At 36.2% G+C, this 23,034-nt stretch overlaps 1 protein-coding gene across 3 annotated transcripts in view; it reads right to left on the minus strand.

Annotated features, from left to right (window-relative positions):
* LOC105481002 (APOBEC1 complementation factor) overlaps nt 1–18,965 on the minus strand; it is an 84,754-nt gene extending 65,789 nt beyond the window's left edge. For 2 of the 3 annotated variants that reach the window (XM_011740250.2, XM_011740244.2), the window contains exon 1: nt 18,878–18,965. The gene's annotated coding sequence lies outside the window, so the exon portion shown is untranslated. The remainder of the gene's footprint in view (nt 1–18,877) is intronic. The other variant, XM_071069548.1, reaches the window with a different exon arrangement.
* Between the last annotated feature and the right edge of the window lie 4,069 nt (nt 18,966–23,034).

Raw genomic sequence — 23,034 nt, forward strand, 5'->3', positions numbered from 1 at the left:
CCAACATGCCTGGCCTGTTTTTTTTTTTCTTAAAGTCTTTCAAATGGTAAAGTGGGAAAGATACAAGACAAAGGTAAGAGGAGTACATACTAGAAAAACACATTTAAAGAGTCATGAAAGCATAGCTTGGCAAAAACAGAACTAGAAATGGTAGTTGGGCACTACTGGGTATCTATCCAAAGGAAAAGAAATCAATATATCAGAAACATACCTGCACTCATATGTCTATAGCAGTAATATTCATAATGGCAAAGATATGGAATCAACATAAGTATCCATCAACAATTGGATAAAGAAAATTATATATATATAGTATATATATAATGTATTAATGTATTATATATATAATATATAGTAGAATTTTATTCAGCCATAAAAAATCACGAAATTATTTCATTTTATTTTATCTTTTGCAGCAACCTAGGTGGAACTGGAGGCTATTTTCTTAAGTGAAACAAGTCAGGCACAGAAAAACAAATCTGTTCTCATTCATAAATGGGAGTTACATAATGTGTACACATGGAGGTAGAGAGTGAAATGATAGACAATGGAGATCTGGAAAGGTCATGAGGTGAGAAGGCGGTGGATGATGAGGGATTCCTTTATGGTTACAATGTAGATTATTTGGGTGATGGATACCCTAAAAGTCTTAACCACTCTGCAATCTAGGCATATAACAAAATTACACTTGCACCCCAAAAGTTTATACAAACAAAAGAAATGGTCAGTGTGAATGACAGGCAGAGAAGAACAGAAAGGAGACAAAAGATAAATACAGAATTAAAGTTAGATGGTTTCTTGGTTAAAAATTAAAGTAATTATCCTCGACTTTAACAAAATGGTCAGCAAATATTAATTTAATATCTGCACCGTGGTAAACAATTTAGAGTTAGGAAATAGAGGCATTCTCTTAATAGTATGTTTACCATCTTGATTTGATTTTTCAGAAGAAATTGGATAAGAAAACTGAATGGGGACAAAGACTATTTCTGACTTGGTAAGCAGAGAAGTGTTCTTTTGTAATTGAGTGAGAAGCCACTGGGGCCTGTACAGTGATGTGCTCCATGTGCATTTCAAATCCATGATGGCTTCACTTGCCACTGGGACCTCTCCAAACTGAATCCAGTCTTTCCTCAACGTTTAATTGTGCCTTGACATAACTTTTCTGTAACATGCGAGTTGTACAAGTGGTTTTAGCATGAATTTCAGCCCTTGAGTATCTCCTGGGAATTTTACATGAAAGAAATTCTAGATAGTACTGAAATGGTTGGTGAAGGATTTATGACTGAAGTCTAATTTGCCTGATGATGCTAAGTAAATATTACTTTGCATTGCTTGATATAAAGCTCTAATATCCACATTGGAAAAATATTTACAATTGATCTTAAGTCTATTTTGGAAATTAATTCATGTGGTAGCATGCATTTTGGTCATGCATCATGAGCTGTAGCAAAATTAATAGAGAATACGTATACATAAGATTTCCAAATGTAGCCATGAAGACATCACACAAAGTCCCAATATGCAACATCTTAGTTTTTTAAAACAATACTAGAAAAAAATATTAACCAGAACCTCCTCTATGTTATTAAGGCATTAGTAATAAATCATATATTAATTTGGAACTTGTCAATTTGGGCCAAGACAAGGCTTAAATTAAAGAAAGAAAAGAAATGTAAAAGTTGTTCATAGTGGACATGTTAATTTTACTTATAAGTATTGACAAAAATTTTCTTCTGTAGTAGGTTTCCACATTTTTAAAGAAGGACAAGCTTACACTGAAATTTCAGTTCTGTTCCTGCATTATCTGTAGCAAACTTACACAGTCACAGAACTGAAATGTAAATGTAAGCATCTTTAAACTTGTGGAACCTGCTGCAGAGGAGGGTAACAGAAAACCAAATACCATATGTTCTCACTTATAAGTGGGAGCTAAGTGATGGGAACACATGGACACATAGAGGGGGACAACACACACTGGTGCCTTTTGGAGGATGGAGGGTGGGAGAAAGGAGAGGAACAGGAAAAATAACTAATGGGTACTAGGCTTAACACCTGGGTGATGAAATAATCTGCACAACAAACCCCCATGACACAAGTTTACCTGTGTAATAAATCTGCACTTGTACCCCTGAACTTAAAAAAAAGTTAAAAAAAAATTAGTTCTGCCACCATGATTTTAACTTTTCTGAGGTCTGGTTTTCTAGTCTAAAAAAGGATAAGAATACTGATACCTAACTTGAAGATTTTTTTAAGCATGAAATAAATAAAGTAATGAATGTGAGAGTGCCTAACATAGTACCTGGCATGTAGAAGGTGCTATAGAAATATTCCATTCTTATTCTTTATTTGCTGCTTTGTTTAACTCATCTTAGCCATGATCTATGATTTTCTCTTTGGTTATTCTCCTCCTGTTTCTCCAATGCAGAGAAAAATTCAACTTCAAATGCATTATCTTGAGCTCTTTTATGTTGCCTTAATAATGGATCCAGTTATTTCATTTATCTTTGTTTTTGCTGCCTAGTAGAAAAGTCGTTAAGGTCCTAAGATTGTTCATGCTTGTCACCTCTCATAGAATATATTAGTATTGTTATGAAAGGTAGGCACAACTGAAATATCTAATGATAAAGAAATATTTGGATAAGCAGTGATATAGTATAGCTAATCAAATCAATGTTCTAGAAGAATATATAATAACTTAGAGAGATATTTGTGAAATATAGTAAAGTGGAAAAGGCAGGCTACAAAACCGAATGTATGGTCTGATTTCATTTGTATTAATTTTTATATTCAAAAATACTTTGATTACACAAGGCTAATTGGTTATCTCTGGGTGAGTGAATTAACAAATTATTTTTGTTTTCTTCATTCTTGCTTATTTGACTATTTTTAGCTTTCTATGATATATAGCTCTTGCTCATAATACAAAATATAAAAGTTAAAATTATGTTAATAAATGAATGTTAATGAAAATGTCATGCTTTTCATTAAGATGTGGTCAAGTTTCTATTCTTGCTTTTCTTTTTAAATTAATACCTAATAGGTGTACATATTTTGAGGGTACATGTGATAATTTAATCCTTTTATATTGTTTGTAAAGCTTAAAACAGTATAATTGGGATATCTATCACTTTAAACATTTGTCTCTTCTTTACGCTGAAAACATTCACATCATTCTCTCTAGCTATTTTGAAATGTACAGTAGATTTTTGTAAACTATAGTCTGTTTATTATTAATTACAAGACAATAAACGCTGAAAATAAGCATTCAACTAAAGAAGCTAGGATAAGAGTGAAATGGACAAAAAGAAATTAGAAGGAATCAAAGAGAAAAGTAGAATTAATAAAACAAATCTGTATACTTGATAAGTGTATGTAACAGCTGATTGTAGTAGTAAATTAGCATCCAGCTAGCAATCCTGACAAGGTAAAAAGGAGTAAATAAATTTTCAAAACAAGAGAAAAATTGGATATAACCAAAGAGTCATAGACTTTTACAAAAGAGAATACTTTTACCAATAATTTGAAAAATATACATACAGTGGACAAAACCTTAGAAAAGTGTGAATTTTTAAAATTATCTCAAGGATAAGTTTAAAATTTGAATAAACTAGTAATCATAATCTACATTGAAAACATTCAATGTTTTCCTCCCAAATAACACCAGGTCCAGATTGTTTTATTAGGCAAGTTTTATAAATCACTTTAGAAGCAAATTATTCCTTTGCTATATAAAGCCTTTTGGAGAGTAGAAACTAATAGAAAACTTCTGAAATTATCTACAAGCTCATCATATATGATAGAGAAAAATTTACTACAAAGTAGAACACTAGACAAATATAGGAGTATAGATATGAACTATATATGAAAAGGCATACAAAATAATAATATACAATGAGCAAGATGAGAGCAGTACAAAAATATAAAGTTTATAGAACATTGGGGATTCTGGAAGTTTAATTCATTTCATTGATAAAGAGAAAACACGCGATCATCACAGTAAATCTACAAGTGGCACTTAATGAAAGTTAATACCCACTATTGGTTTAAGAAAACATCTTCATAAGTTAGCAGTAGAACAAAACATCCTTAAATTGATAAAAAGCGTCTCTCAGAAACATGAAACAAACATTAGACTTAGTAATGAAACACCACAATCATTTATTCTCATTAAAAACAAGTAAATCAACTATATAATACAATTGAAACTAATGAAAGACTACTACAAAGAAACTTATAAAATAAATGTTCTGTATTTAACAGAAATAGCAAGTGAAGTATAATAAGGTCTAAATAGAATAAAAACATAAAATATGAATAAACTTAATAAGCAATGTTTAAACCCTATATAAAAATTATAAAATTTGACTGAAAGATCTAAAGGCCTTAATAAATGGAAGCCTTATTGATATAAAAAGATCAGTTTTTCCCAAATTATTACTTTAATGCAATTCTAATTTAAAGTCCAATGAAATTATTCTGAAATTTGACAAATTGATTTCAAAGTTCACCTGGCAGGAACAATGTGCAATAAATGCCACAACATATATTGACAGTTTATAATGATTTGGAACCACCCTAATTAACAGTTAAGATTACAACAAGCATAGAAGTAGACAACCAGATGAATGGAGTAAAATAAAAACTCTGGACCCATAGTTTTGTTTGTACTGGAATTCACCAATAGGTGCTATTTCAAATTCATAGGGGGATCATAAACAATTTGAGAAAAAAAATAAAGCGGGCATATCACCTCATTACATGTCAGCATTCTAAATAGAATAAAGAAATAACCTTTAAAAACATTGTGTAACCTCCAGAAGAAAATGTAGGCGTGTTTTTATAATCTCATGGTACAGAAGGTCTTCTGAACCAAGCATATTAAGAACCATAAATGAAAAGACTAGCAGATTTGATTACAAAAATATTACAAACTTCTGCAATGGCAAAATAAATGAAATTTTAAAAGCCCACAGACTGGAAGAGAATAATTGTTATTTATATAGTAGATAGAGAAATATTATCTGTAATATACAGATTACTTTTAAATAAATAATAGACACAAATCAATGGACAAATGAGCAAAGGAAATGAACAGTCAATTTAAAGAAAAGAAATCAGAATAGCTTATAAACTTATGATTTAAAAATGGTAATCTTTAGTGATCAGGAAAAGGCAAATTAAAACAAAAAACCAAGATAACATTTTTTTGCCTATTATGTGGCAATATTTAAAAATATTTTAAGTAAGAATAATAAACATAGTTAACATTTACTGAACACAAATGCTATGTTCTGAAAATTTTAAACATAATTCATTTAATCCTCATAAAAGCTCAGTGGTGTAGCTATTATTATTCCTATGATACGGGTAATAAATCAAGGAATAGAGAGCTTAAAGTGCTTAAGTTTACACTGGTAATGAGTGGCAGACAGATGATCTGAATTTAAGTAGCCTGGAGGCTAAGATTGTATTCCTAATTACTAATTTTACTTCTTTCCAGTTTCCTCATGTCAAAAAAAGTTAGACAGGAGGTGTGGAGATTATAGCTACCCTGCCTTCCTTAAAGTGTTGCTGTGAAGAACACAGGACACCGTAATGAGCTGATGAGGGTGATGCTGTGGTCCACATTCTCTTCCATAGGGACACATGGTCTGGAGCATCTGAAGCACTATGGTAACTTAGCCTCTTTGCCGGAATGAAAGTGAGCTATGGTAATAGCTCCTTTGAGGAGTGTTGTGGGTGGTTTGTCTGATGCTTCACTCGGACACATCAAGGATTGACCCCCTGTGGATATGGTCCAAATGGACTCAGCTGTCTGCTATGCACTGAGTCACATCTCATTGAAATATTACTCCTTGGCAAGTGTGGCACCTTCGTGGTTTACCAAGTGATGTATCATTTGGCAAGATCTGGCTCAGCTTTCATGCTTACTTTTATTCTTATATTTAAATTCTTTTGCTTTTTTTAAAGACAGAATCTCGCTCTATCACCCAGGCCGGAGTGTGGTGGGGTGATCTCAGCTCACTGCAAACTCCTCCTCCTGGGTTCAAGAAATTCTTCTGCCTCAGCCTCCTGGGTAGCTGGGATTACAGATGCATGCCACTATGCTTGGCTAATTTTTGTATTTTTAGTAGAGACGGGGTTTTGCCGTGTTGACCAGGCTGGTCTTGAACTCCTGACCTCTAGTGATCCACCCGCCTCAGCCTCCCAAAATGCTGGGATTACAGGTGTGAGCCCCTGTGCCCAGCCATTTAAATTATTTAAGATGTTGATTCTTCTTTCCACTGATTTTTAGTTCTTCAGGATTGTAGATAGCAAGAGAGGAAGAAATTATCTATAGACGAAATATCTCATGAGGTTGTAGTGGAGGTAATCAAAGCCCCAAGTGCTTCTCAAGACACCCAACACAACTACTTTGTGTAGTTGTGTTACATACAGCTACACGCAGGGAATGAGTAGGGTCTTCCCTCTCTCCATTCTCAAATGTCCATGTAATTCATTTTTCCTTCTTCTATCTCTTTTTCTGTTTTATTCCTTAATTTTTTTGTTATCTTTCCTGCTCTTTTGGTGATATCTATGGCTAAAGAAGTTTCTGAATCCATCTGACACGTATAATGAACTTGCAAGGCAAGATATTAAATGTTGTAAAGGAGTAATGCTGATACAATTTCTAAATAAATTGTTATTTTTGCAAGGATGTATAGGGCTAGCTGATGTTTGATTACTGTTTGTTAGGGTTTAAAATCTATATACCACCCTATTTGGAATCATTCTAAGTCCTAAGTAGAGTAACTTAAGATAGCAAAACCTAAGATACTGGAAAAATTGCACTGTAGTGAAAATATCTATAGAGAAAAGAAAAACTATGTCAGAGAAAAAAAATACCATAGGAACCACTGTCTTAGAGTTTATCAGAGAAAATGAACAAGCAAATATATAATGAGCAAATGATTATTTTATTATAATTTTAATATGTGTTTGTGTATATATGTGTATATCTGTGTATATGCACATACACACACACACACCGGTATTAAATCAGGGCATTAAAACATGCAAGGGGTAGAGAAGGCATGTTTTCCCAATTTTTAAAAAACAACATCAAATCAGAAATAATATACAAGCTCATTAAAGGAATAATGTTACCTTAACTCTTAGGAAAGTTAAGCATATTAATCTGGCCAACAGATCATCAGATCATCATTTTTGTAAAACAATCCTGACATCTAGAAATTTTTTTGTTTTGTTTGAGGAAAAAGTAATTTCAAATAGTTGGAACAATTTACTTTCATTTAAAAACTCGTTTAAAATTATATAATTTATGATCCAATAGAAACACATCTTGCTTTTTAGCATATTCTCATTAAGTGGATTTTATAAAGGTACATTTTATCTGTTTCGAAAGACATTTTCCCACTGGTTTAAAATGCCCTTTAAATATCAATGAGAAGCACTTTAAATCCCTAGGATTTAGTGTGAACTATAAATTACACAAGGAAATACCAGAAGAGGAAGCATTCACCTATGCACCTGTGCACATCTTGTCAAAATAGCACGAGATTTAACTGCAAGCATTCTTAAATTTTAGCAAATAATGTTCATTCCATTAAATCTCTCCTTCCTCTTTTTTATCCCGTGCCCTCAAAACTTCACTGTAATCTGCTCCAACAGAGGTTGTGTCCAGTTTGAGTAAATCCCTTAACTGTTACTTGCAATAACTTGCTTTAAACCCTTATTCTTAAAATATTGTACCACTATTAAAACATACTCCCAATTGGCATTAAAAGATTACTTAAGAACAGCTAGAGCAGAGCCAGGTGCCTATAGCTATGACATACGGGAGCTGTGCACAAAAACCAGGCTCCCTGCCTGGACTCATGGTAGAATCACCTGTGCTTAGGCATCATCTTCCCCACCCCGGAAGGATTCTGATTCAGCTGGTTTGGAATGGGGCCCAGGAAATGATAGATTTTAAAGCTTCTCAGGTGATAACAATATGCAGTTGCATCTAGAACAGCTGACTTAAGCTCTAACTTATACATGTTACAGGTCAAACAAAACAATTGAGAGTAATTGAATTTATTCCACCTGCCAAATAAATGGGCCATATACTCACATAAAAAATCTAATTAAAAAGAAAAAGACTACATGAGAAAGGTAGAAATTAGATAGCAGGAGAAAATAATAATTCAAAATTTTCTCTAATGTTTTGTCTATGTTTTCATAATTTCGAATGAGTAAATGTTCTCCTAGTTGTTAGTATTTATAAATAAAAACCTTGAACTACCTTAAAAAATCTGACTCTTAGTAGATTCTGGCTCAAATGATTTGTTTCAACTTAGTTTTGATGAGGACTAGACAATAAGATATTTATATGACCACTGCATGCATACAACAAGTATTTGTTGTGTGGTTCTATGTATGGAAAGGAAGCAAAAGCTGTGGGGTAGAAAAAGGACAGAGAGCAAGGAAAGCTCTTATGAGAAAGGAGCAGATGTAGGAACGTTGAGTCAAGTGAATAATGAAGAGCCTGAGCAGTTCTGTGAATTGCTATGAATTCTAACTCTGAAGTCCTAACAGTCTCTTTATCCAGAGCAATTTTCAATATAGGCATCTCATGAAGCCTGGATCTTAACTTGTTTTCTGCTTTCGGTACATACGTATCCTTACCTGTTGCCCCCTCTACACTCCTAGCTCTATTTCCCACCCCATCTTCCATTATTGGACTTAACCAGAGCTCGGCTAAAGTGTAGAGTGAAAGAAACGTCACTGCTTACTACCCTGTAGGCATGGCATATCTGTTCTGCACACCACTGGAAGATCAATCTCCCTAAAATATTCCCTCTAGTATTCTCCTGCCCTAAATCCTTCACTGGACCCATCACTAACTAGAAAGAAACAGTTCAGCCCCTTAACCTGACATTCAGTGCCTGCCATGACCTGGTCCTAACTTGACTTTCCTGATTTTCTTTCAGTGCAAGTCTGGAGCTATTCCACGCTCAAGTCCATCAGGTCTCCTAGGCACACCAGTTGCTTTTTATTTTATCTAGGTGCCTTTGTCCTTGTTTCCCATTATTCTTTCTATAATTTCCCTGGCTAAGCCAAATTCATGTCTATTCCATTAGGTCTCAGGTATATGTGATTGTGTGTGTGTATAGATGTATATAGGTACTAGCACACATGTGCAGACATGAATATGTATATATACACAGGGGTGAATAAACTCTGAAAGGTCAGTGTTTGCAGCACAACATCACACAAGAGACCTTTGTATATGCCCCTTTCCTTTTGTAACTGCTCTGCCTCCAATACTCTTATAAATTTTCCAGCCTGTGCTCAACTTGGACAAGCTTATCAGAAACTCAGAAACAGGAATACTCATAAATGTCCTGTCCTTGTCAACACTGAAGATTGAAAGATGAATGATAGGTTTTTTTCACCCCAAAAAGATCTTGAAAAATTTTAACAGCAGATGCAATGTTAGTGGGCCTCATCCAGTCAACCGAAGACCTGAATAAAACATAAAAGCTGAGTAAGAGGGAGCTCGGCCTGCATGACAGAGCAGTGACATTGGCCTTTCCTGATCTTCGGACTTGAAATATTGGCTCTTCTTGCATCTGTAACCTGATGGCTTCTGGACTGGAACTTATATCATTGACTTTTCTGGGTTTCAAACCTTTGGACTTGGGCTGGAACTATGCATGGGCTCCCCTGAATCTCCAGCTTGCTTACTGCAAATCTTGGGACTTCTGCTTCTATAACTGCATGAGCCAATCCCATAGAATAAATCTCTTTATTTGTATTTATATGTGTAGTATTACATATTTATATGCCTATTTACATAAATTTATATTTTTATATGTTTTATGCATTTATAAATTTATTGCCTATATATACATATATTACATTTTTTCCAGAGAATGCTGACTAATACATACACATAACTCGGTCTTTGTGCTGTTATTGTTCTAGTACCTGTAAGATCTGACTACTACAGGTGACTGTTGTGGTGTCTTTATTCAGTTATGATACTCAGCTATTCCCAAAATGCCTGACTTCTAGAAGATTCCTAGGAAAGAGAGTTGGCAGAATTTAGAAATTATATAATGGCATGGACTAATGAGAAAAGTAGAATGTCTTTGTATACATGTTTAATTTTTAAGTTGTCTTATGAATCGGTAAAGCAGTAATCATGGCATATAATGTAGATATTCTTCAGCTTAAAAGTGGTTGATTATTCGATAGTCCTGGTACCAATGATTTGCGTGGTATATTATAGAGACCTAATGAGCTGTGTGTGCTCTATTTCATTCATTCTTCTTCTAGTGTTAGGTTTCTCCCTCTCTTTTTAGCCTGAGACTCTGACCTTCTGAACTTAGTTGCTGCATCTGATTTTCTCAGACAATTTGGAGAAGTTTAAGTTGAAAACTCAATTTTCACCAAGTCTGTCAATCACTGACTAATGGAATATATTTGATCTCTGATTGAAGCTTAAAAAAATCCATCTAAAGCTCTGTGTTACAGTGGCACAGAAGCAATCTGACACTTGTAAGGGAAGATAGCCTTATGTTTCTATTTTAAAGCCATATTGTATTTGTTCTGATTTTATACTAATTTACGTGCATCATCATAAGTGGCTTTGAGTACTGATCTTTTCTTTCATAATGATGAAAATGATAAAGTCTTAGAGATTTGCTTTCTGATGGGAGGAGCTGTATTTCTCTTTTGCTTCCTCTGATAATTACCCAGGTTCCTTCAAATCATTCTGTACTAATTTAGAAGACCCTGTGTGTGATAGGGAGTGTCTCTGTCTTAGAAAAAATCTGAAAGAGGGCCAGGTGCAGTGGCTCATGCCTGTAATCCCAGCACTTTGGGAGGCTCAGGCAGGAGGATCATGAGGTCAGGAGTTCGAGACCATTCTGGCTAACACAGTGAAACTCTGTCTCTACTAAAAATACAAAAAATTAGCCAGGCGTGATGGCACACGCTTGTAGTCCCAACTACTCAGGAGGCTGAGGCAGGAGAATTGCTTGAACTGGGGAAGCGGAGGTTGCAGTGAGCCGAGATTGCAGCACTGCACCCCAGCCTGGGAGATGGACTGAGATTCTTAAAAAAGAAAAAAAAAACACTACAAGAAAATTATGGAGAGACTGTTTCAAATTTCCACTGCAAGCCAGTGATGGGGATAGAGTTAATTTCTAAGCTCATTCTACTCTAAAAAGCACTCTACATTTTTACCTCATGGCCTCTTTCTCATCTATTTTCCTCTAGTAAAGCATTTTGTAATCAACACAGAAATATGATGAGAGTTATAGCTAAATGGCTAAAGTTTATGCACACTTGCTTGGTATTACTCTAAGCACTTTATAATTTCTGATCTAATTATTAAAACAACCCTGACTTTACAGAAGAGGAAATAGTCACAGAGTTCAGTAATTTGCCTAGAGTTAAACGGTAGCAAGTGGTGGAGCCAGAATTTGTATCCAAGCATTCCAGGTCCAGAGCCTTCTGCTTTAACATGTAATTTGTCTCTCACTCTGCTATGCCAACACCACAGGTCAGAGCTTTGGATCCTTGGGCTTTAGGAAATGCTTTGCAATTCTGATTTACTAAATTATTATAGAGAGGATTTAACTTTACAGCTGCTTTTAAATGTCAGAGAAAACTAAGAGTTTCCAGGCATTATAGGTTTTTCTCTTAAAATATCTTAAGGGTTCATATAATGGCATTTCCTGCATGATGTCAATTCAAGTCAATGCACCTGTTTAATGTCTGTGAAATAATGAGAAAACTTGACATGGATGAATTAGTATCTTGCAAGTGTGATACTCAAATGACTTTACTGACAAAATTCTCTAATAAGTTAATTATTTCTTAAAGATCGGACAAATAGCTGCTACTCATGTCCCTTATATCACCCCTAAGTTACTGGTGACACTTCCTCCCTGGACCATCTGCTCTTGACATCTTCTCTTCCCCATCATCAAAACTTGCTTCCCACAAGGCTTTGCCAGGCTAGTTAATCTGTTAAGCGATTTTAGTCTCTATCGCTCACACCCCACATCCCAACTAATTTGTATTTTAACAAAACTTGTGGAAACAAACTCTTATTCTAAATGAATAACTCTATTCAGGTTGGTGGAGCTGCTATTTGGGGGCATCTGAGTCTCAATTTAAAGTTCTAAATTAGGTCAGTTTAAATATGGGACTCCCTTAGCAGATACAGACCTGGCAGCCCAATTATTTTTTCCATGGGGAAAACGGTATGTCCTCCAGGTAGGAGGTGCTATGTCCTCTTCAGACACTAACAGAATTTGAGTGTAAGGCAACCAAGTCATTTATGACAATTACTTTGTATTTTCAGTAATGTCTCCATGGTTTATCCTGTCACTATGGTCATGGTGCCTGTATTAGCCTGTTCTCACATCACTATAAAGAATACCTGAGACTGGGTAATTTATCAAGAAAAGAGGTTTAATTGACTCACAATTCTGCATGGCTGGGGAGGCCTCAGGAAACTCACAATTATGGCGGAAGGCAAAGGAGTAGCAAGCTTGGGCCTTCTTACATGACAGCAGGAGAAAGAAGTAGCGTGTGCAGGAGGGAAGTCAAACACTTACAAAACCACCAGATCTCATGAGAATTCACTCATTATCATGAAAACAGCTGGGGAAACCACCCCATAATCCTATCACTTCCCACCAGGTTCTTTCCTACAGGTCTAAGGATTACAGTTCAAGATGAGATTTGGGTGGGGACGAAAAGCTAAACCATATCCATGCCGATGTCTGCATGTATTTCCTCTGTGATGTGGGCCTGTCAGTCTCTCCAAGTCACAGAATGGGTCTCCTTTAACTGAGTCTCTGGCTACGTCAGTCCATGAGTCTGGGCACAGAAAAGAAGGTGAGACTTGGAGTGAATGGAGTATTCCTCTGTAATCACAGGGGTTCTAGTAATTCATCTCTCAGAATTTTCATAGAGAATCGGCTTGAATTACACATGCTATACAGTGGGAAGTGGTACAATGGAAAAGCCCCCCTGAGGGTTTGGGTTCTGCCCTTGGGTTTTCATTCTAACAAAAACCTAACTTGGGGAAGCCAACTTGCTTTTCTCTGTCAAATAAAAGATCTCAAAAGTTTTCTTCTAGTTCTAAGCCTCGATGCTTCCCAGTGTTCCATTTGTCCTTTGTTCACAGGGTGGCCTATGCCAGACTGCCTGGACCCCCTCCTGCACCACTTACTAGTGGTGTGACCTGGGGCAAGTTTCTCTGTGTCCCTAAGCCGTAGTTGCTTTATGGGAAAAATGGCCTAGCAATAGTACCCATTCCATAGAGAGATGGAGGATTAAATGAGTTAACCTATGTGCCTGGCATGTGGCAGGATGTAACAGGATGTAAGGGCTTTTATTAACATCATCGTTATCATCATCATAGAGTGCCAATTATAATTAGTTGGTAATAAGTACATGAATGGCAAGGAGTTGTTAGGGATCTTCAGAAAAGAAGGTTAGAAAGAGGATTCCTGAGATGAACATCTATATGTGTCAACACAATTTTCCCCCTATGGAACCAGATTTTGATTTCTGACTTCCATTGCAAAAAGTCAGAGGCATTAGGGTTTAATTACACCTAATAATTTAAAATACTATTTAGTTCATGCTGAAGGCCCCAGCTGGAAAGATAAGCACTAAGCAGAATCCCAATAGAAGAGGTGGATAGAAGAATACTAAAATCAATAGAAATAAAAAATTTCATTTGTACACAATGCTTTGCCAGTCCCCTGCCAGGCAGGTAGGAGATTTTATAAATCTCTGTTCCTTTATATCTTTCACTGTGTTAGTTACAGCATCTGGACTGAGTTATAATTACATCTTTTTAGGGCTATTTTCTTCTAGGTCCTATATGGGAGTGGTTCTTCTCTCACCTTCCACATGAACCCATATGTCCGCTCTTCACTGTTTTCATTTACCTCTTTTTCTTTCTTTCTTTCTTCTCTTTTTTTTTTTTGTTTGAGATTGAGTCTCACTCTGTTGCCCAGGCTGGAGTGCAATGGCATGATCTAGGTTCACTGCAACTTCTGCCTACCGGGTTCAAGCGATTCTCCTGCCTTAGCCTCCCAGGTAGCTGGGATTATAGGCACCCACCACCAGGCCTGGCTAATTTTTGTATTTTTCTAGAGACAGGGTTTCACCATATTAGCCGGGCTGGTCTTGAACTCCTGACCTCAGGTGATCTGCCGACCTCGGCCTCCCAAAGTGCTGGAATTACAGGCATGAGCCACTGCGCCTGTCCTCATCTAACCTCTTAATTGATAGGCACATTAATATCCAGTGAAGATGTTAAAGGCCCACTACCTAATCATCATTGTGCTACATAAACAGAGTCGGGCTTATAAACGTTAGGTGGGAGCATCTTTCAGTTAATCAGATTTGTACAATTGGAATGGTGAACATTGACACAGTTACCTTGGAGAAACTAGGCATACTGAATTGACATCAACTATGAAGAAATTTGTCGTTAAAAATCTATATAAGTACTATATGAAAAGCTTTATAAACTAGAATATCCTATAGAAATAAGGTATTGTTGTAGTTAGTTCTATTACTTCAACCTAGTGATTTTTAAATCAATTGGGCATCCTAAAGCAATGATTATTTTTTAATTGCTGGAGGAAGGGAAGGCATCACTACATCATTGCAAGTGAGATTTTATAGAATTACAAACCGATCTGCTCACTTAGACATTCTGTCTGCCTAAATTGTCATGAGCTAATTCTCTTCAGTCATATTATGTCTGGAGCAGAGCATTGCACCTAACTGTGCAAATCAGAGGGATTTATCTTACATCCTTATTAATATTTCCCTCTTAATATTACCAGGGACCAATTCTTATTGAATAAACAAACTTGGAAAATGTTCTTCATGTGATTAATACATATATGCATAAAACTCCACATATAAATCTATATAGGAAAAATAGCTTACATATGTTTAAAAGAAATCAAATTAGAGCTCTCAAGATACCAGCATGTTTTAGTCAAGACAATAATTTTTTTACAAAAGGACATGTTTTAATTTTTGGATTGCATCAATAAAAAATATTCAATACAAAATTTTAGTTTATTAAATTAAAAATTCTAAGTGGTTATTAAAACTGATAACCTAGGCTGCACGTGGTGGCTCACATCTGTAATCCCAGCACTTTGGGAGGCCGAGGCAAGCAGATCACGAGGTCAGGAGTTCGAGACCAGTCTGGCCAACATAATGAAACCTCGTCTCTACTAAAAATACAAAAATTAGTTGGGCATGGTGGTGTGCACCTGTAATCCCAGCTACTCGGGAGGCTGAGGCAGGAGAATCACTTGAACCCAGGAGGCGGAGGTTCTGATGAGCTGAGATTGCACCACTGCACTCCAGCCTAGGCAACAGAATGATATTCCATCTCAAACAAACAACAACAACAAAAAACGGATAAACTAGGTTTTATTTCATCAGAGTAGATTTGATGAAATAAAACAATGAAGTAGCTTTCCTGGTTGAATCAGCAGCAAACATTTGTTAATAACTCTCTGGATTTTACAGGATCAGGCCAAGGAGCAGATGGGATACAGATTTCTAATATGGAATGTCACCGCAAGGGTGCTGCTCCTTTTCCAGATGCTTTTCCTGGGGGCAGTTGGATTGTGAGAGCTGCACTTTGCAGGAGCCTGGTTACTGTTTCTGTGAATAAGATAAAATAGTGTTTATCCTCTGTCGATCAATACTGTCTTGTTTGAACTTATTGAGTCATTTTAGAGACACATAAGGCAATGAAAACCATTGTGCAATAGTACCCACAGTACTACTCAGCTTTCTAAGGGATGACAATATTTTAAAAGACAGTTACTGAAACAGATTTTTAACATCAACTGCCTCCATGATGAAATAAGCATGCCCCGTGTCAGGGTGTCCCACGGGTTTGGGTGAAAAGGTGTTGGGGTTTTATAACTAAGAGTTTTCTTCAGCAATAATCTCTAAAATAAAAATATACTCTGTGTGTGTGCTTTAATACTGAAAAAAATTACCGACTGACTTTCTCTGAATAAATGGAATACTGCTACTATTTGTGATTCATCAAAAATTTTTTATGTACAGTTTATGATTTCAACTTTATTAGTATTGTTTTGACAAACAAGGCCTAATAGGTATACTTGGGCAATTTTAGAAAATTTTTCTGGAGGTTATTACAAATAGGAAAGTGAAAAGGGAAGTGGGATTTTTGCTGAATTCTTAAGCACCCGGGACCACATTTCTCTCCTTCGCTTTATCATCTAATTTAACCTTCACAAAATACTGTGGGTCAGATCTTACCCCCATTTCACATTTGAGGAATCTGAGATTCAGAGGAGTCAAACAATATGCCCAAGGTCACAAACCTAGGGAGTTTTGCAATAGGCGTTTCCACTTAGCTGTGTCGAGGCAAAAAGCCTAGTGTTCTTTCTGTAATTAATTTTAAAAGTTTCTCAGATAGGCGTAGTCCTATTTGGTGGAAGAAGACTAGACTCTAAAGTCCTTTAGATGTTTCAATTGTGATGATTTCAATTGATTCTCATTGTTATGAATGCTGGACATGGGCTATAAAAGCAATTTGTTCTTTCTTCTCCTGTATTCTGAGAAATACTAATTTTGAGAGATATTGATAGATATTCCTGAAAGAAGATGTTCTGTTGTAAATTAAGCCCAGGAAGCAAAACATTGCCTACTCTCTTAGATAATTGTGATAAATGACAATATTTGCATGTGTCATGAGTCCCCAGTGCTTGAGGGTGTGATATAATGGTTACATGCTTGGGCTCTGGATGAGACCGCCAGACAAAGGAGCCTGGCTCTGCCACTTGCTAACTGAGTAGCTGAACCTGTTAGGTAACTTGTCTGTGCCTCCATTTTCCCATTTATAAACTGTTATAATAGTATCTACACCATAGAGTTGTTCTAAGAATAACATGAGATAATGCATGGAGAGAACTTAGAAGTAGACCCACTTGGACACAGGAAGGGGAACATCACACACCAGATCCTACTGTGGGGAGGTGGGAGTGGGGAGGGATAGCATTAGGAGATATACCTAATGTAAATGACAAGTTAATGGGTGCAGCACACCAACATGGCACATGTATACATATGTAACAAACCTGCACGTTGTGCACATGTACCCTAGAACTTAAAGTATAATAACAAAACAACAACAACAAAAACAAAAAGAAAAAACAAAAAACAAACAAAAACAAAACAAAAAAAAGAAGTAGACCTGATAATATAGTACTTCATAGATACTTGCTATCATTATTACTCAAAACACTCATGTGGTAACAAGACCTGCTATAACTTTTCTAACACCATTTCCTCAACTTACTTGACAATGGAGTCACTTTTCTTTTGAGCCACATTCATTAATATCCACTGAATATAGTGTCAGAAATGTTGATATTTGAAATGACATAAAACCAGCTTGGTATTAGTGCAGTAGAAAATAAGAACTAAGTATTTATAGCGTTTTAATATCCATTATGTCATTTTATAATGTTTGCCCACAACAATATTTCTTTTCCTTGCCAGCTGTCTTCTTTTTTCCCTTAAAATCGATAAATAGTAAAACGGAACAGTAAAATGTTAAGAGTTGTCTAAAATGGGCAGAGTCAATGTTATTCCAGAAAGTATGAACCTTATAAGTCATTTGTCTCTTTCTCTGTATTTAGCAGGGCAAAACCTTACTGCTTTGACAAATCAGTGATATCACTGTCATTTCCAGACCTATACTCCCATTGCATGCTCCATAGCACACATTATAAAGAAAGCTGCAGAGCAGACCAACACATTTTTTGATGATCCTAAAATATAACTAGAGCTGCATTTACCAAAATATGCTCTACAAAACACTAATCCTGCACAATGTGCAAATAATGCTATGTTCGTCGTCGTCTTGGAGAATTACAATACATATCTGAAAATTCCTATAGTAAATAAACTCGTTTAGTTTGGAATCCAGTCTTCTTGGAACTTACATAGGTAATCATGACAAAAAGTCAGAGAGTTTAGGGGGCTTCTGGTAGAAACGGGATATATTTGGTAAATGTCCAGATTGATTTCTTTCTTTAAATACCATTATATTCTGATTGTGAATAATGTTTTTGGAGTATAGAAAAAAATGTGAAAATACATCCACCTCAGCACAGTTGCCCAAATTGTGGAAACAATATAATAATTAGCCATTCCAAGATTGAGATATAACACACTGAAAACCAGTCATTTTCCATAATATTTTTTGGGACGGAATCAGAAGTGAATAGTTTAAACATTCCTTTGGTTAGCAAGATAATGGCAGGGGAAATCACAAGAGTTTACCAAGACTTTCTTTTTTATGGTGGTAGTAGCTCAGGAGATAATCGAATACACGAAGTCTAAAGTATGATAGGAATTACGACCCACACACAGAACTGAAAATCTGCCGGTGATATTAAAACTGTTTCTTTTGTTAATTACATTTCTGTTTCTCAGGGTCCTAGGATCCGGACAGGCACTCAACCACAACTCTCCCTGCTGTCTGATTAGAGCTAAATAAACTTCTCACAACATTGGCTCCACTCTTGAACCCTCTGTGGTAAGTCTACAGAAATTTATTAAATCCTGGCAGCTGTCTCATTTTGAGATTATATAATAATTCCAATCTATTCTTTTGTTTTCTGCTTGTTTCATTTGTCTAAAAACAAGCTAGATAATTCCTAGAATTAGGCTCGATAATAGAAGAAGGTAAAAGCTGTTTTTACTGCATTCCCACTGATACCACAATGCACAGTTCCACAGAGTTGAAATAGAAAAAAGCGAAACACATGGATCATACCTGAGTAATTTCAGAGATCCCCACCCGGAAAAGGTTTCCTTGATTATGGCGAATTCAACGTGTTACTCGGGTTATGCTCTAATCGTCATATCAAACTCCAAAGGTTCAGTGGCTTTAGGTTTGGTTTACAATTCCTGGGAGTTAAACTTTAACTCACCCTGTCTCTTGCATCCATGCAGCCCTTTGACCAGATAATTGGGTCACTACAGCCCAGATATAATCTACTAAAACTATCTTTGCTATTTGTTTACAAAATTAAAATAAATGTTGTAAACATATTGGGGTAAATATTATTTTGAAGATATTTTATTGACTTATACGATATATTTAAAAAGTAAAACTTACTGCAATTTGGTATCTAAGCTTTTCTTTATGTTAGTTCCTTTGTTTTTTACTATGCCAAAGTGATATTATGGCTAAGGTAATTTAGGAGAATATTTCTTTGTTTTACACTTTTTATATCACTGTATTACATGGAGTAAAGTATAGAGTTTTAGGTCAAGTACATTGATAAATGCTGGCTTATGAACAGAAAACACACGAAGCATTTATATAACAAAGTAGATAGATTTAGGCCAGATCAGGTTGGGGAAAGCATACTTCTTTGTATACAAGCTGCTCATTTAGATTTTAAGAGGGGGCCACTCTGTGAGAAGCACAATAATCAGCTACAAACTGGGGTTGTATGATAGCTGATGCTATTGTTCATTGCCTGAAATCTCAGTGCTAACTGAGTTTCTTGAAAAATAGAGAAATGGTATTTTCAGAAATACAAATTCTATACTCTAAGTTCTCTGGTAAGAGCTGTAGTCTATACAAGAAATCCCTAAGGGTAATAAAGCCCACTATTAAAAAAGGAAGAAGAACCAAAACCTTCCTAATTTTGAGTAAGTTTTGGTTTCAGAGTTTGGAAACCACACATTCCAAAACTAGAATTAAAGGATACCCCTACTTGCCTTTAGTTCTAGTAAGAGGAGCCTAATTTTCTAGGAACCAACTATTAGGGGAGCATTTTTGTCTATAGAAAAGCACAGAACAAACAATCCTTCTATAATATAGATGCAAAGGAAGATCCATCAATTAAGCATATCTATGAATACGTAAGAGAAGAGATGAAAGATACTGTTGAAATGCTAGTTCTGCTTACAGTTTTTAGTTCTCAAACATGAAATTATTTCATTTCTCAAACATGAAATGATTTACCATTTTCCCATAGCTATGGATGACAGGGTCTAACAAAAACATCCCAGGCACAATTGTTTAACCCCAGAATTGCTCCCCTGATGTTAGACCTAGAGAAAGCATTTATGCCCACCCAGCTAGATAGCTGAATGAGGGACACATCCCTCTACTTCCTTCTTGGGAAGGGATTCCCTCACAAAGTAGACCTGTTGGTTTCCTAGTGAAAGCTCAGTCTGGGGTTGCATGGTTCCCAGTTGAGTGGGGAATTCTTACTTTGAGTTTGCCTAGTGCAACAAAGAACTGTTGATATTGTAAGATGGACAGTTTTGGGAGGGTTTCCTTTACTGTTTTTTGTGATAGGTGCTTAGATGGTGATAAGTGGAGATAAAGAAAGGAAAGCTAGGATTTCTAGGTATCTAAGGAGAACATAAAAACCCAAAAGGTAAAAAGAATGATATTAACTAGTGTCTCAGTTCATTCAGGTTACTATAGTAAAATATCATACAAGGCTGGGTGTGGTGGCTCACACCTGTAATCCCAGCACTTTGGGAGGCCGAGGCGGGTGGATCATGAGGTAAGGAGATCGAGACCATCCTGGCCAAAATGGCAAAACCCTGTCTCTACTAAAATACAAACAAATTAGCTGGGCGTGGTGGTGCACACCTGTAGTCCCAGCTACTCGGGAGGCGGAGGCAGGGGAATCACTTGAACCCGGGAGGTGAAGATCGCAGTGAGCAGAGATCGCACCACTGCACTCCAGCCTGGGCGACAGAGCGAGACTCCATCTAAAAACAAAACAAAGAAAACAGAAACAAAACCATACAATGGGTAGCTTCAACAACAAACACTTGTTTCTCATAGTTCTGGAGGCTGGAAATCCAAAATCAGGCCACCAGCAGGACCCTCTTTTTGGTTATGTCCTTACCTGGCCTTTGTTGGTGCATGCATGCAGAAATAGAGATCTCATGTCTTCTCCTTTTTAAAAATAAGGGCATTAATCTTACCATGAGGGACCTAGCCTCATGACCTACTCCAACCGTAATTACTTCCAAAAGGACCTATTTCCAAATACCATCACATTGGGAGTTAGGGTTTCAATATATTAACTTAGGAGGAACACAAACATTCAGTATTGTAACCAGTTATTTAAAATATGTCAGTTTCTTATTTGATGGATCCTGGCATTCAACAGGGCAGGACTATAATTGCATTAACCCAAAATCTGATGATTTTGGTAGGACAATTCATATATTACTCCTAAGAGCCAATCGTAGTAATGAATTCGGTAGTAATGGATTATTAGGTTATTGCTTTCTGTTTTTATTGCTTTTGTTTTTTAAACCATTTTGTTACAAGGATAGGAATACATTGATCAGGAATAAAAACAAAAACAATGGATCAGCCTTTCTTCTTCGGAGGGCTACTTAGAGAGAAAGTCTGTGGCCCTGGGACAGAGAAACCAATCGATCAGAATGAGATCAAATTTATGACCTTGATCTCATCAGTCTAATCAAGAGAGCTAACTGTACCCAGGATGGCAAGGCTTGCCTTTACGTTGTAAAAATAAACCCAGTTTAGATAGTGGCTGGTAAATATGAATTTTCTATTACTTTATTCTACAAACAATTACTGAGACACTTCTCTCTGCTAAGTGTTGCATTAGAAAGGTGATTACTTAAAATGAGATTTGAGTCTATTAGTAGGCTATAAAATCAATAAAGTGGGTTGTATCTAACATATTAAAATAGAACAGAAAATAGCAAGTGAATTGCATCTGGAAAGGGTAATATTATTTAGAAAACTTTTTTTCTAATTATGTATCTATCTGTGTGTATTTGTTATGAAGTAAACTTTATTTTTTATTGTGGATCACAATTTTAAGTATTTGGAAAATACTGTGCTAGTCTTAAGGGATTCAGTGGTTAACAGACCAGATATAAGGTACACACACTAAGCAAATACCCCAATGATTAACTAATTATAGTTGTAATAAGTGTTATGAAGGAGAAGTACAGAATACTAAACAGAACACAAAACATAGGGACCTAACCTCATGTAGGGCTGGGTGGGTTGGGAGGTACTTGAGGGAAGCCTTCCAGAACACAGGACATTTAAGCTGAGACCTGAAGGATGTGTGGATGGGAAGTGGGCATTCTAGTGAGTGGAAATAGCTCACACAGATGCCCTGAGTTCGCATGAGTTTGGCATATTCAAACAACTGATAGAAGGTCGGTTGTGAAAGGCAAGAGGGAAAATGATGGGGATAGTGACTGGAGTAGGTAGCTAAGTCAGACGATTCATAAAAGGCCATCATGAGATTCCCAGCATTATCCTGGGCCAATGGGAAGTCACTGAGGCATCTGAAGAAGGGGAGCCACATGGATGAACTATTTGTATAGATTCTGGCTGTAGAGTGGAGAATAAATTGCCATGGGATAACATTGCCTGCCTCTCTCCTTTTTTTTTTCTTGGTTATTTTAGAATAATTTTACTCATGTACATATTCAAGTAAATTGGTGATTTGAACTTGAAGGAGGCAAAGCATCTAAAAGAGACCAGTAAGAGGGGAGGTGGTAGGTGATGGTAGTTAAGATTAGGGTGGTGGCTCTGGGAAGAGAGGAAAGTAGACATGGTCCATGAAATGTGTAGGAGGTAAATCATCAGGAGGATGTGGGAACTGAGGGGGGCATGACATCTAAAGGACAAGTCTCAAATTACTGGATGTGGCCATTGGCTGGATGGTGATACTATTTGCTGAAATGAAAATGCTCAAAAAGGAAGATACTTACAAAAATAGGCTATACCAGGTCCTTAGTAAGTACTCATTTGGTGGTTGCAATGATCAATCATTCATACATGAAATATTTGGCTTATGGATGTCAACAAATCTTGCTTTCAGTATCAGACTACATTTAGGTAAAACTAATTTTTGCTGGCGAAGGTAAAATGTAAAGCTTTTAAAAAAACTATAATAT

The sequence above is a fragment of the Macaca nemestrina genome, chromosome 9 (genome assembly GCF_043159975.1).
Source record: "Macaca nemestrina isolate mMacNem1 chromosome 9, mMacNem.hap1, whole genome shotgun sequence".
Taxonomy (NCBI): domain Eukaryota; kingdom Metazoa; phylum Chordata; class Mammalia; order Primates; family Cercopithecidae; genus Macaca; species Macaca nemestrina.